At 40.7% G+C, this 12,600-nt stretch overlaps 1 non-coding gene across 1 annotated transcript; it reads left to right on the top strand.

The window, feature by feature from the left end:
• Positions 1-1,564: 1,564 nt before the first annotated feature.
• trnag-gcc (transfer RNA glycine (anticodon GCC)) lies at positions 1,565-1,635 on the top strand. The gene has a single exon. It is a non-coding gene; the product is annotated as a tRNA-Gly (tRNA).
• The last annotated feature ends 10,965 nt before the right edge of the window (positions 1,636-12,600 follow it).

The raw sequence follows: 12,600 nt of genomic DNA, 5'->3' as shown, positions 1-12,600 counted from the left end.
ATCAGTCAGAGGACTGTTGTGATCATGTGACCATCAAATGAAGCAGATTCCAGCTGAAGAACTCAGATGTTCAGATTCTGGTCCTCGTCCATCAAACTGTCAGATCTGAGCTGAGACTGTTTGTTCTCTGATCAGGTTCATCTGTCACAGCTCTGAGATCAGTCTGACTGAAAGCTGCACATCACTGATCTTCTTTCATCACACTGTCACCATGTGGTCTTCCTGCAGACCAGAATCTGTCTGTCTGTCTGTCTGTCTGTCTGTCTGACTGAGTCTCTCAGTTTAAATGGACCTTCAGTAAATCATCAGTAAAGTGATGAACCTTCATGACTCAGCTCTTTATCTCCACTGTGGACTCAGAGAAATGTGCTGAGTCAGCAGACTTGAGGTCTGTGAGTTTCCAGCTCAGTGTGTTCACTCCAACACGTTAATATGAGCTGAGAGGAAGCAGCTGCTGCACATCTGGACTGAACAGGACTGAAGTCCCTGCAGGTCTTTATGCTGGATCTGCATCACTGACTGACAGCTGATGGACAGAGTCAGGAAACACTGATGGATCTGCTCTCTTCTTCTTCTCTACAGGTGGCAGTGGTGGCTGTGAAGTGGAAGTTGTGTGTTGATGGAGGATCAGCTGCTTCCTGATGATCCAGATGTTGCAGCAGCAGCTTGTCCAGACTCTGGACCATGCTCCTGGGAGGTGGAGAGGAGAGCTTCATCCAGCAGAGACTGACAGAGGAATCAGAACTGGTCTGAGAACAGAGTCCAGTCCACCATGATCCCAGAGACTCCTCAAGTCCTCCTCTCCTCTCAGCCAGCTCCTCCAAACTCCACCTGGGGTTTAGGTTCAGCTTCTTCTGGACCCTTTGGGCTGCTTTGGGGACATTTATACAAGCATTGCTCTATAAAAGATGTCATTTTGTTGTGAAACATGTGACTGTCAGTTGTCACAGATTAAGCTTTTAATTGGCCCTTTCTTCCCTTCATAAAATGTGAATGGTCTTTTTTTGTTTGTTTGTTTTTTGTTTTTTATTCTCTCAAATAATTCTTATTTTTAACATGTTGCAAAAAAATTCTTATTGAAATAAATAACAGGATGCTGAAAGGGTTGAACTCAGAGGACACTGCAGCAGTTTATCTTTTGAAAGGATTGATTCACACGGAAAGGCGCATGCGCACAAAGAAGCATACGATTCATCTCGTGAACGAATGAAGTGAAACATCAACTGTTATTAGAATAATAAGTGGCATTAAATTGAAATAAAAATCAAAACTGTCAATTTCACAGTTTGTTCCTCCCACATACTGAGATGTCTGTTCTGCCTTCTACTTATTAAAATACTTTGTTTAATGTTCATTTAAATACTTTGTTGGATCTGTCTGTCTGTATCATGTCAGAAACTCTGAAACACTGAACTTCTTTAAAACACGGTGGATTTACTGATATGAAAGTGTTATAAAATGCAGGAAGTACTTCTGAACATGCCAGCAAGTATTGAAGGCTGCTGAAGCCTGGAGATCCGTGACGTGGTAACCATAACCATGTAACCATTCAATCGTTAAACAAGCATTGGTGGTTCAGTGGTAGAATTCTCGCCTGCCACGCGGGAGGCCCGGGTTCGATTTCCGGCCAATGCAGAGTAACTCTTTACCAACATCCAGATGTTAGAAACACAGTGCTGCTTGGAAAATACCCTGATAGACTCCAACACACTGTGACTTTGTGAAACAACCAGTGGAGCCCCCTGGTGGTCAGTAGAAGTGCAGCCCCTCTGAGCTGGTGGCACACCAAGGCTTCAGTCTGCACACATCTTCCACGTGATGGCACACACACTGTGTATTGTGGCAACATCCGTCCCCTCAGAGAGAATCTGCTCTTTAACCCTCCTGTCGTTTTCACCCCCCGCCCCTTACTTTAGTGTTCCTGCTCTGTTTGATACGGTGGCCGGTAAGTGCAAAACTAAATTACAAAGTGCCAAACACTTTTAAAAGCGTCACACAAATTTACATGTTGGGAAATATTTTTACATTTTATTCAGCAAAATTACACAAGAAAAACACTTTTACCCCGGACAAAACAAACTTACAAATTAGAAAACAAATTTACATGTTGCGAAACAAATTTCCAAACGACAGAATCTTCCGGAAGGGGAATGTACCAAATGCCGGAAGTGATCCAGAAGAAGATTGACTGTGAGCTCAAAAAGTTTGTATCGGTTTGTGTGGTGGGCAAACTTTGCAGGCATAGATTAAATGATGTTTTGGCCGTTTTGTGGAAACAACTTGAGTCAATTTACGCGGTTGTGTTTTCCGTGCGGACGATCTGTAGAATGTTTAACGTTGATGAACGGACCAGACGGAAGGAGCACGCGCACAGCAGACATCTAATAAACAGCCGGAAAATGCTAAACAAGCTAAGTGTAGCATCGCGCTAACTAGCTGAAGCCGCTGTCAGACATGCAGTGAATTAAAGTGCACCTTTTCATTTAGCAGCCAATCGATGTCTTCACGGAATAGCAACGCGTTTAATTAGTATGTGTTGCTAATTTTTATTTTAGGCTTTCAGTTATGCTAAATGCACAATTGTTGCTGATTGTTTTAGCTGCTGCTAACTTTCTTTTTTGATACGGAACTCCGTTCATTCCAGCAGAACAACCATGAACATCATATAAACAATTCATGGAGGACAGAAAGTCAAAGTCAAAAGAACTGTATTATTATATTATTTTTACATATTTATTCATTCTGATGTAGCAAAATTAATAATGTGTTTGTTTTTGCGACATCGAGGAGCACAGCTGAATTCAATGCAGCTGACACTGTGGTACGTTCATTTTTACATTTTGTACTTTAATTACGTTTTTTTTTTAAATTATTATTATTTATTTATTGATAGGATATGCATTTGGTTTCAAGCATAAAGTCTAAGAACCAAGTCTTGATTATTTGGCATTTACTATTCCAATCAGACACCCTGATAACCTTTCACCATTGATATATACTGTATGTGGTGAGGGAACAATAATGGAAGCTGTTTAAAGTTGCTGACAATTGTGTGCTTTTCTTCTCAGGTTTTGGAACCAAAAAAACACAGTTCTCCCAAACGCAAACCTGAAGATAAAGGGTAGGTATTAGTTTTTACAAAAGAAGTAATTTGTCTTTAAGTTGTTGATGTGATTGTGATGAACATGTGATTAAAAAAATCATCTTATTTATAAATCTTATGGTTCCTCTCTACCTCTAAATGTTACTCCAAGCTCTGTTATACTCTGTATCATAAAGTTCATCAGTTTATCAATTTTATCATGTTTCAGAGATTCATCCACAGCTCAGCCTGGACAGGTATTAAGGCAGATTATGGCAGCCTGATGTTCTTTGCTTTCAGTGTGTTGTTTCAGACATTTTCATTTGTTTTTCAGACAGTAATATCTGACACTGAGGATCTGGATCCACCTGAAACAAATCCAGTCAGGAGTACTTGCTACGGGTAAGTAAAAAAACAACAGCTACTCACTTAATTTAATTTTAATTTATTGATTACATGGGAAAGATATTTGCATTTGTAAGATGTTCAACATATTCTGAAACCTGTGACATGCTGGTAAAATTCACAGATGATGCTGTTTTGGAAGAAGGAATTGACCCAGGTGGGCCGAGACGAGAGTTTTTAACTCTACTGATGAAACATCTGAAAGACCGGCCCATTTCTGATGGACCAGAAGGACATCAGTTCTTGGTGTACAATGCAAATGGTATGAACAGGGTTAGATGTAAACAACACTAATGGTTAATGATCATTAACTTTATATGTCACATGACATACGCTTTGTTGCTTGAACTATTTTTCAAAAACGTGTTTCATCTCAGATTGAGAATGTTTCTTCAGTGGATGCTCTGCGAGAATGCATCATGAGACACAGCACAATGTTACAGACAGCAGGATGTCTGAGACGTGTTGCTGCTGTTGAAGAAAAGAAAGAAATCCTGTCAGACTCCCTCCGATGGTACATTATTGACCGCATCTCATCTGTAATTGACAGGTAAGATCATATTTGTAATGATGTGATTTTTATTTTTTTGTATTTAAGATATTTTAGTTTGAAATGCCTCATCATCCCCCGCTGTGGTTTATTAAGAATGTATATTTTTTAGCTCTGAGTCAGTGTGTCAGAATGTGTGCCTTAGTTTAGTATAATTGCTGTGTGATGTCTGTCTCCCCTTCCTCTGTCTTATGCCAATCAAAAGGTGCTCATGTCATTCCAGTCTTGTGTTTGTGTGCGTAATTCTTGCAGTCTGTAGAGTAACAATTACCCTGCCAAGTGCAAAGCAAGACACAGAGTTTTTCTTTAAATCAGTAATGTTCAACACACAACCATTTTTACTCATTTCTATATGTTTGGGTGGATAGTCATTTTAGAAAACATTGAAGTTTCTTTAGGTCATTTAAATGTGAAACAATGTTTGTGGTGACTTTTTAGATTCAAAGATGGTCTTTCAGCTCTTCAGTTTCTGACTGCACTGCAGCAACAGCCTACTTTGCTGGCCCCTGTCCTGTGCCACTCTGAAAAGCCACTCACTGGTCTGGAACTTGAGACTCTTCAAACCTGACCTCAGTCCATCAGGAAGTAACAGGAGACTTAAAGAAAGTCAAACTTTGGGCTACTGGGCGGACTGTGTCTTTTATTGTGAAGGTTTGTAAATCACTTTTTTTATGATTTGTTGAGAAAGTGCATTGCCAAGATGTAACTGAAGGTTTTTCTTTGCAGAAGGTCAGGCTGCTGTGTCTCTGGAGGATGTTTTGATGTTTGCAGCTGGGCTGACTTCACCTCCCCCGTCCGGATTGGAACCATCGCCAAGAATAGAGTTCCTGGATGACTCTCCATTCCCAGTTCCCAATACATGTTCAAACACATTGAAATTAGCACTCCCAGATTCACACACTGTGTTTAAGTCACACGTGGATTTGTAACTGTAACTTGTAATTGGTAACTAGATCACCCCTCGAGACCAGACTCCAAAAAGGTGTTTTTTTTTTTGTTTGTTTTTTTTCTCTCCACACAGTTAAGATTTTCACTGTTAAGTTTTAGACAAAACAAATTTCAAGAAGTTTTGTATTCCATACTTACAAAAATATAGGACTCATTACTTTGCTATAATTTTTATCAATTGATTTCAAACTCAGAACAAATGAAGCTGTGACACTTGGTGTTCAGACAGACTGCAGTGTTCCACCACTCCAAATCAGATTTCATAGTTTGTCATTCACTTTTCCTTGTGATGTTTCCAAATGATTCTGGTACCTGTTCATCTGAGGAAATGAAACAATGGGAACGCAAATGTTATGTTGACAAACAATATATAATAAACTATTTTAAAACAGAAAAATTGCATGTTTTTCAGTCATGGCAATATTTGATTCAATTCTGGGTTACTTGTCTAATACCAAATCACAGCACAGTCATCTCATGGCTCTTGACATGTATATATATATATATATAAAAAAAAAAAAAGACAGAAACCCCAATGAGTAAGCACTTGATAATGCAGGAAGTCACTGACTCACAGCTGAGCAGTTTCTTTCAGCTTCATGTACAGTTCTGTTGCAGACTCCCAGTTCTCTGGCTTCTGTAGTTGTTTGTGCTCCATAACAAAGTCAAAGTCCTCCTGCATGTTTGAGTCCCCACATGGAGCTATTGACAGGCTCGCCTCTGGAACAGCATCCAAATCAGCTGGTTCAATCTCAAATCCAGTCTGTGGAGCCAAATCTGTGTTAGATACAATAAATAGCATTTATATTATTTATTTATATTTAAGGAATAAAATAACAAAACAAAAATGGAAATATCCATCCATCACCAATATTACCTGTGTGGTCAGCAGTACAGTTCATTGGACATGACGCTGTTCTGGAAGTGTGAATCCTGTGACTGTTCCACAGTCTCACACACTCATCCAACATCACCATAGCAACATCTCAGAAGGCACTGATGCTCATGGCTCCCGTTGAAGTATCCAGCAAACAACTCCATCCAGAACTCAGACCTGTAGAAATGGATAGAATCGGAAGTAAATATATATTATTAGTAGAAGTGGGACTCCATTAAAAAAATCTAATTAATTAAAGGCTTTGAAATGAATTAATTGAAATGAACGCGTTAAAGTCACAGCCTCAGTTATTATATATGTTTAGAGGAGTTCATCTGAGATAGAACATAAAGATAAAAATCAAATGAAAGGTCAGTCATAATAAAATGACTTCATGAAGGCCACTTACCTTCCCCTTCTAAATATGGCCCACCAGGATTCAACACGCTGCTTATTCGTGGATGAGCCATACATGTGGCTGGACGGCCCAGAGCAGCAGTCATCATGATGGAGGCGTAGGGGAGACTGAATGGCAGCCATAATGCCATTCTCCGTGCCACAATCAGTCCTCAGTCTCATGAGAGGAGATTCTCAGCGATCACTGTTGGCTTCTTGTTATTTGTCGGTCCACATTGGAGCCACAGCACTTTAGGTGAAAAAATCCATCCATGCGTCCTGAGAGAGCCAGTTTATCAGAACCATCTGCATGCCACATACAGTTCGCTCCCATTGAGTAGCAGCTTCTTCTTAGAAACCTTCTGCGTGCTCTCTCATTCATCACATCATCTCTCTTCACTCGAAGATTGGACTTTTGTCTGAGTACCTGCCACATCGTCCGATAGCCAAACAGTTGTCCAGGTCCACGAAGTTCCAACCTGATGGCGTTTGGAGAGGAATCATCCTTTGAAGAGTCCGCAGGCTGATGTTTGCACCGTTTAAACTTCACATCATGCTTCAGTAGATCAGGTGCTGCTACCTCCGGATCTGTATATAATGGGAGTGTTTTCCCTCTCTGAGCTTTTAAATCAGCTCCATGTGGCGCCATCAATCCATGTTTATCTGCTAAAATAACAAAAAGATATCATTCATTTCACACACACATATTTACTTCCATATTTTACAGATATGTCCACACACGTACCTGGACCTGTTTCCTTTCGGCCCACAGTTCTTTTGACTTTGACTTTCTGTCCTCCATGAATTGTTTATATGATGTTCATGGTTGTTCTGCTGGAATGAACGGAGTTCCGTATCAAAACAGAAAGTTAGCAGCAGCTAAAACAATCAGCAACAATTGTGCGTTTAGCATAAGTATACGCCTAAAATAAAATAAATAAATAAAAACTAGCAACGCATACTAACTAAACGCGTCGCTATTCCGTGAAGACAACGATTGGCTGCTAAATGAAACGGTGCACTTTAATTCGCTGCATGTCTGACAGCGGCTTGAGCTAGTTAGCGCGATGCTACACTTAGCTTGTTTAGCATTTTCCGGCTGTTTATTAGATGTCTCCTGTGCGCGTGCTCCTTCCGTCTGGTCCGTTCATCAACGTTAAACATTCTACAGATCGTCCGCACGGAAAACACAACCGCGTAAATTGGCTCAAGTTGTTTGCACAAAACGGCCAAAACATCATTTAATCTATGCCTGCAAAGTTTTCCCAGCACACAATCCGATACAAACATTTTGAGCTCACAGTCAATCTTCTTCTGGATCACTTCCGGCATTTGGTACATTCCCCTTCTGGAAGATTTCTTTTGGAAATTTGTTTTCTAACATGTGAATTTGATTTGTTAGGGGTAAAAGTGTTTTTCTTCTGTAATTTTGTTGAATAAAATGTAAAAATATTTCCCAACATGTAAATTATTTTCACGCTTTGTAAAAGTGTTTGGCACTTTGTAATTTAGTTTTGCACTTACTGGCCACCGTATCAAACAGAGCAGGAACACTAAAGTAAGGGGCGGGGGGTGAAAACGACAGGAGGGTTAAAGAGCAGATTCTCTCTGAGGGGACGGATGTTGCCACAATACACAGTGTGTGTGCCATCACATGTGGAAGATGTGTGCAGACTGAAGCCTTGGTCTGCCACCAGCTCAGAGGGGCTGCACTTCTATTGACCACCAGGGGGCTCCACTGGTTGTTTCACAAAGTCACACTGTGTTGGAGTCTATCTGGTTTTTCATGTCTTGTATTTTCCAAGCTAAGAAGCAGTGTGCATCATGGTGCTCATGTTCATATAGAAAGAAGGAGGAAAAGCAGCAGCTGTGGTTTGCTGTTTCACTCCCTTTCCCTCCCCGCTATGAGCTGTCACTCACCCACAGCACATACTGTAGACTGGTTCACAGTCAGACTCATGATTCATGACTCATTGGTTCAGAGTGGAACTCATGAGTCCCAGTTCAGCAGCAGCACATTCACACACTGAGCTGAGAGTCTGCTGCACGACTCCGCTAGAACATTATTGGACTGTATTATATCACTATATCAGTCAATTAACCACCAACATATCAATCCTTACTTTAAACTTTAGTTTATTTACACAGCCCCTTTCGAACAAAAAACAACGTTCCACAAAGTGCTTCACACATTAAAAAAATAATAATCAGGATGAGACCCCCAAACAGGCCACATCATCATCCACACACACAGACATTCAGATTAAAACAGGATGTTATGTTTGTCTCCTAAAAATAATTTAGTACACTGATTAAAAATTGTCCTTTCCAAAGATGAACTACGCTGCTGCAGCATCCTCTCTTGAGTTCTGCCCTTTCAGCATACTTTTATTTACTGACAAATTTTTTTTGCCATATGTGGATTAAAAAATATACATATATTTTAGATAAGAACACAAAAAATATATATGCTTCATTTTAATGAAGGAAAGAAAACACAGATTTAAAAAGTGCTGACTGACAGTCACATGTTTCACAACAAAATGACATCTTTTATAGACTAATGCTTCTAGAAATGTCCCCAAAGTAGCCCAAAGGGTCCAGAAGAAGCTGAACCTAAACCCCAGGTGGAGTTTGGAGGAGCTGGCTGAGAGGAGAGGAGGACTTGAGGAGTCTCTGGGATCATGGTGGACTGGACTCTGTTCTCAGACCAGTTCTGATTCCTCTGTCAGTCTCTGCTGGATGAAGCTCTCCTCTCCACCTCCCAGGAACATGGTCCAGAGTCTGGACAAGCTGCTGCTGCAACATCTGGATCATCAGGAAGCAGCTGATCCTCCATCAACACACACCTTCCTCTTCACCGCCTCCACCTGTGTAGAGAAGAAGAGAGCAGATCCATCAGTGTTTCCTGACTCTGTCCATCAGCTGTCAGTCAGTGATGCAGATCCAGCATAAAGACCTGCAGGGACTTCAGTCCTGTTCAGTCCAGATGTGCAGCAGCTGCTTCCTCTCAGCTCATGTTAACGTGTTGGAGTGAACACACTGAGCTGGAAACTCACAGACCTCAAGTCTGCTGACTCAGCACATTTCTCTGAGTCCACAGTGGAGATAAAGAGCTGAGTCATGAAGGTTCATCACTTTACTGATGATTTACTGAAGGTCCATTTAAACTGAGAGAGTCAGACAGACAGACAGACAGACAGACAGACAGACAGCTGGAATTTGCTTCATTTGATGGTCACAAGATCACAACAGTCCTCTGACTGATCTGATTGGCTGACTGTTCTCTCTCTGTCTTTCTGTCTAATCCTAAAATCTGTTTCTGTTCTCCTCTCACAGCTTCACTGAGGGTTAGAGTTAAACAATATTACTGAAAGGAACATGAACTGAGTCCAACTGTAGCAGAAATAAAACATGAGTCTGACCTCAGAGTCTCCAGTCTGCAGTGAGGACTCTCCAGAAAACCACACAGATCCTTCAGGTCTGAATCCTTCAGGTTGTTCCACCTCAGGTCCAGTTCTCTGAGATGGGAGGGGTTGGACTTCAGAGCTGAGACCAGAGAAGAACAGCTGATCTCTGACAAACTGCAGCTCACCAACCTGAGTAAAGAATAAAAGATGTGACTTTAGGAGACAAAGTTCCTGCTTGAAAGCGTTCAGTGTTTCATCAAGTCAACACATGATTCACAACATCTGGAACGTTTTCATTTAATTCAGCGGTGACCACGTTTAACATGGTCTGAATCTTTCAGTCTGCTTGAGTCACATAACTTTATAGTCATGTTGGAACAGGAAAACACTGGATATTAGTGCTGTACCCAAAGAAAGGAAAAAAAAAAAACAGATTGATATAAGAATCACAATTCTCATTTACTATGATTCAGAATTGATTAAAAATGTCCCAAAATCGATTAAAAAAATAAAACAATGCTGACAAAGATGCTGTCTGACGTCACCACGGAGCTGGTTCTGGAAGATACACATGCACCAAAACAAGGCCCCGTCCTTGTTGCAGGCAAAGATTCTGACTCATTTTGGTTTTTATTGAGCTTGACATGACTTATTTTATAGCTTGCTGCTCAGAGTAGCAGTTGTGGTCCACACACATTTGAAAAGGCACTTTGCTTAAAATTTAAAAGGCATCATGTTTAACTGCTCTTTTTTTTTAAAGAGACACTTTTATTTTTGCTATTAAAGCAATATGTGATATTGTATTAAACAACAGTTGCAACAATTCCATCTGAGCATGAATAAATGTTTAAAGCTTAATAAATGTGGAAAAGAAACTTTAATCTCCATTCGTCATTTTGTCTTGCAAAACAGACTGGAGTAGATCATGAGGATCCTTTGCACACCTATAGATTGAAGCAGAAATGACTATGAATCGAATTGTTTTCAATCGAAAATTATCTTGAATAAAGAATCAATTTTGAATCGAATCATAACCCCAAAAATCCAAATCGAATCGAATTGTTCGAGAGTGAATGATTCCGACCCCACTGAATATATATTTGTCCATGTAAGTGAAGAAAAATATTTCCTGTCATTGAAACACTGAAGGATTTTTATTATTTTTTGAAGTTTTAAATCTGTAGTTCAACATTTCTCTGCCACACTGACTGGACTAAACCAGAGAAGAAGAAAACAGACGTCAGCATGAAGATCCTCAGTGAGGATCAGTATAATATCAGCCTGATGTCTGCAGGTCAGAGTCACCACAACTGTAACATCATATTAATCTGAGAGCAGAAATAAAACATGAGTCTGACCTCAGAGTCTCCAGTCTACAGTGAGGACTCTTCAGAAAACCACACAGATCCTTCAGTCCTGAATCCTTCAGGTAGTTCAGACTCAGGTCCAGTTCTCTGAGATGGGAGGGGTTGGACTTCAGAGCTGAGACCAGAGAAGAACAGCTTATCTCTGACAGACGGCAGTCCATCAACCTGAGTAAAGAATAAAAGATATGACTTTAGGAGACAAAGTTCCTGCTTGAGAGTGTTCAATTTTTCATCATTCTTTTCAGAACTGAAAGTTTAGAAAGTAGAAGTTTAGAAAATGAAAGTCAAACAGCTGAACCAACAGGAAGCAGCTTCACAACAGTCAAATACAAACAGTGAGAAGATTTAATGAGAAAATGAAACAACACCTGAAAGAACTTGAACTGACTGAAGGAGCAAACATGTTTCCTGCAGCAGAGAGAGGACGGCAACAGGGCAACTGCTCCCCCAGCAGACCAGCCCTTAGAGACAATCCTTATCTTAGTGTGGAACCAAACCACTGCAGCTGATTGGACTAAAGCTTTGCTACACAATCACAGCAATATGGATGTTTTCCTGAGGTGGTGATGTTTACATTAGGTATGTTTGGAGCCACCTTATTTCCACTGCTGCAGTGTGTTGCTCATGTACATTCATGTCACTGCTTTGGGGTCAGTGGTTCATGTAAACATTATTATTCTAATAATGGACCAGGTGGGAAGGTTCCTTGGAAAATGAAAGCATTAGTTCTGACAATCTGTTTGATATTCAAACTAAATTGGCATTACAACTGAAATATCCCAAACTCAACCAACAGAGCCATGTTACATGTGGATGAAATTAATATTCTATATTTGTGATTTCTCTGATATTTTCATTCATAAATGATGTTGTGATATTACAGATATTATAAACAAACTGTTCCTAAAGCAGAGAGATAAACGGTCTCTGGATGTTTGGAGGAAGCCAAAATGAAGAACCTACTGTCTTAATAAGAACACTTACAGTGTGGAACCTTACATTAAGAATAAGTGAACTAAAAGACAAAGATCATTATGGACAGTTGTGTTCAGGAACACTTCCATTAGTCCCAGAAACAGGGAGCTTTAATGCCACACCTGAGGAAGACCGGATTTGTTCACTATGCAAACTGGATGAAGTAGAATGTCAGATCCATGTTTTGTTTTTGTCATAGTCCACTCCTGGTTCTCCCCTCCACCACCCACTCTACCTGCCTGCTTACCTCTCTTAATCAGGATAAACAGACTCATCTGTTCCTCCCAGACTCCCCTTAACCAGCTCCTCCACTCTGCCTCTCTGCCAGATTGTCTTTGCATTACGCTCAGCTTTCCCGACGGACCTCCTGGGGCCTAACCTGCCTTCGGCCCCAGACCACTACTCCTCATCTCTGCCCCGGTAACCTGACCTGCTGCCTGTCTCTAGACTCTGCCTCTGCCTGCCGTCTGTTTGGGCTATTGCACGTAGTCAAAGTTCTCAGCTGTTCCAGTCTAGACGTGTGCCATTCTTGGGTGAGAGAGTGAACCCATTACAGTTTTGTTGTTCTGTGTATGAGCACCTCAGAGGTG

Source organism: Echeneis naucrates, chromosome 18 (genome assembly GCF_900963305.1).
Source record: "Echeneis naucrates chromosome 18, fEcheNa1.1, whole genome shotgun sequence".
Classification (NCBI taxonomy): domain Eukaryota; kingdom Metazoa; phylum Chordata; class Actinopteri; order Carangiformes; family Echeneidae; genus Echeneis; species Echeneis naucrates.
The sequence above is the reverse complement of the archived record's forward strand: the minus strand, read 5'-3'. Positions and strand labels throughout refer to the sequence as shown.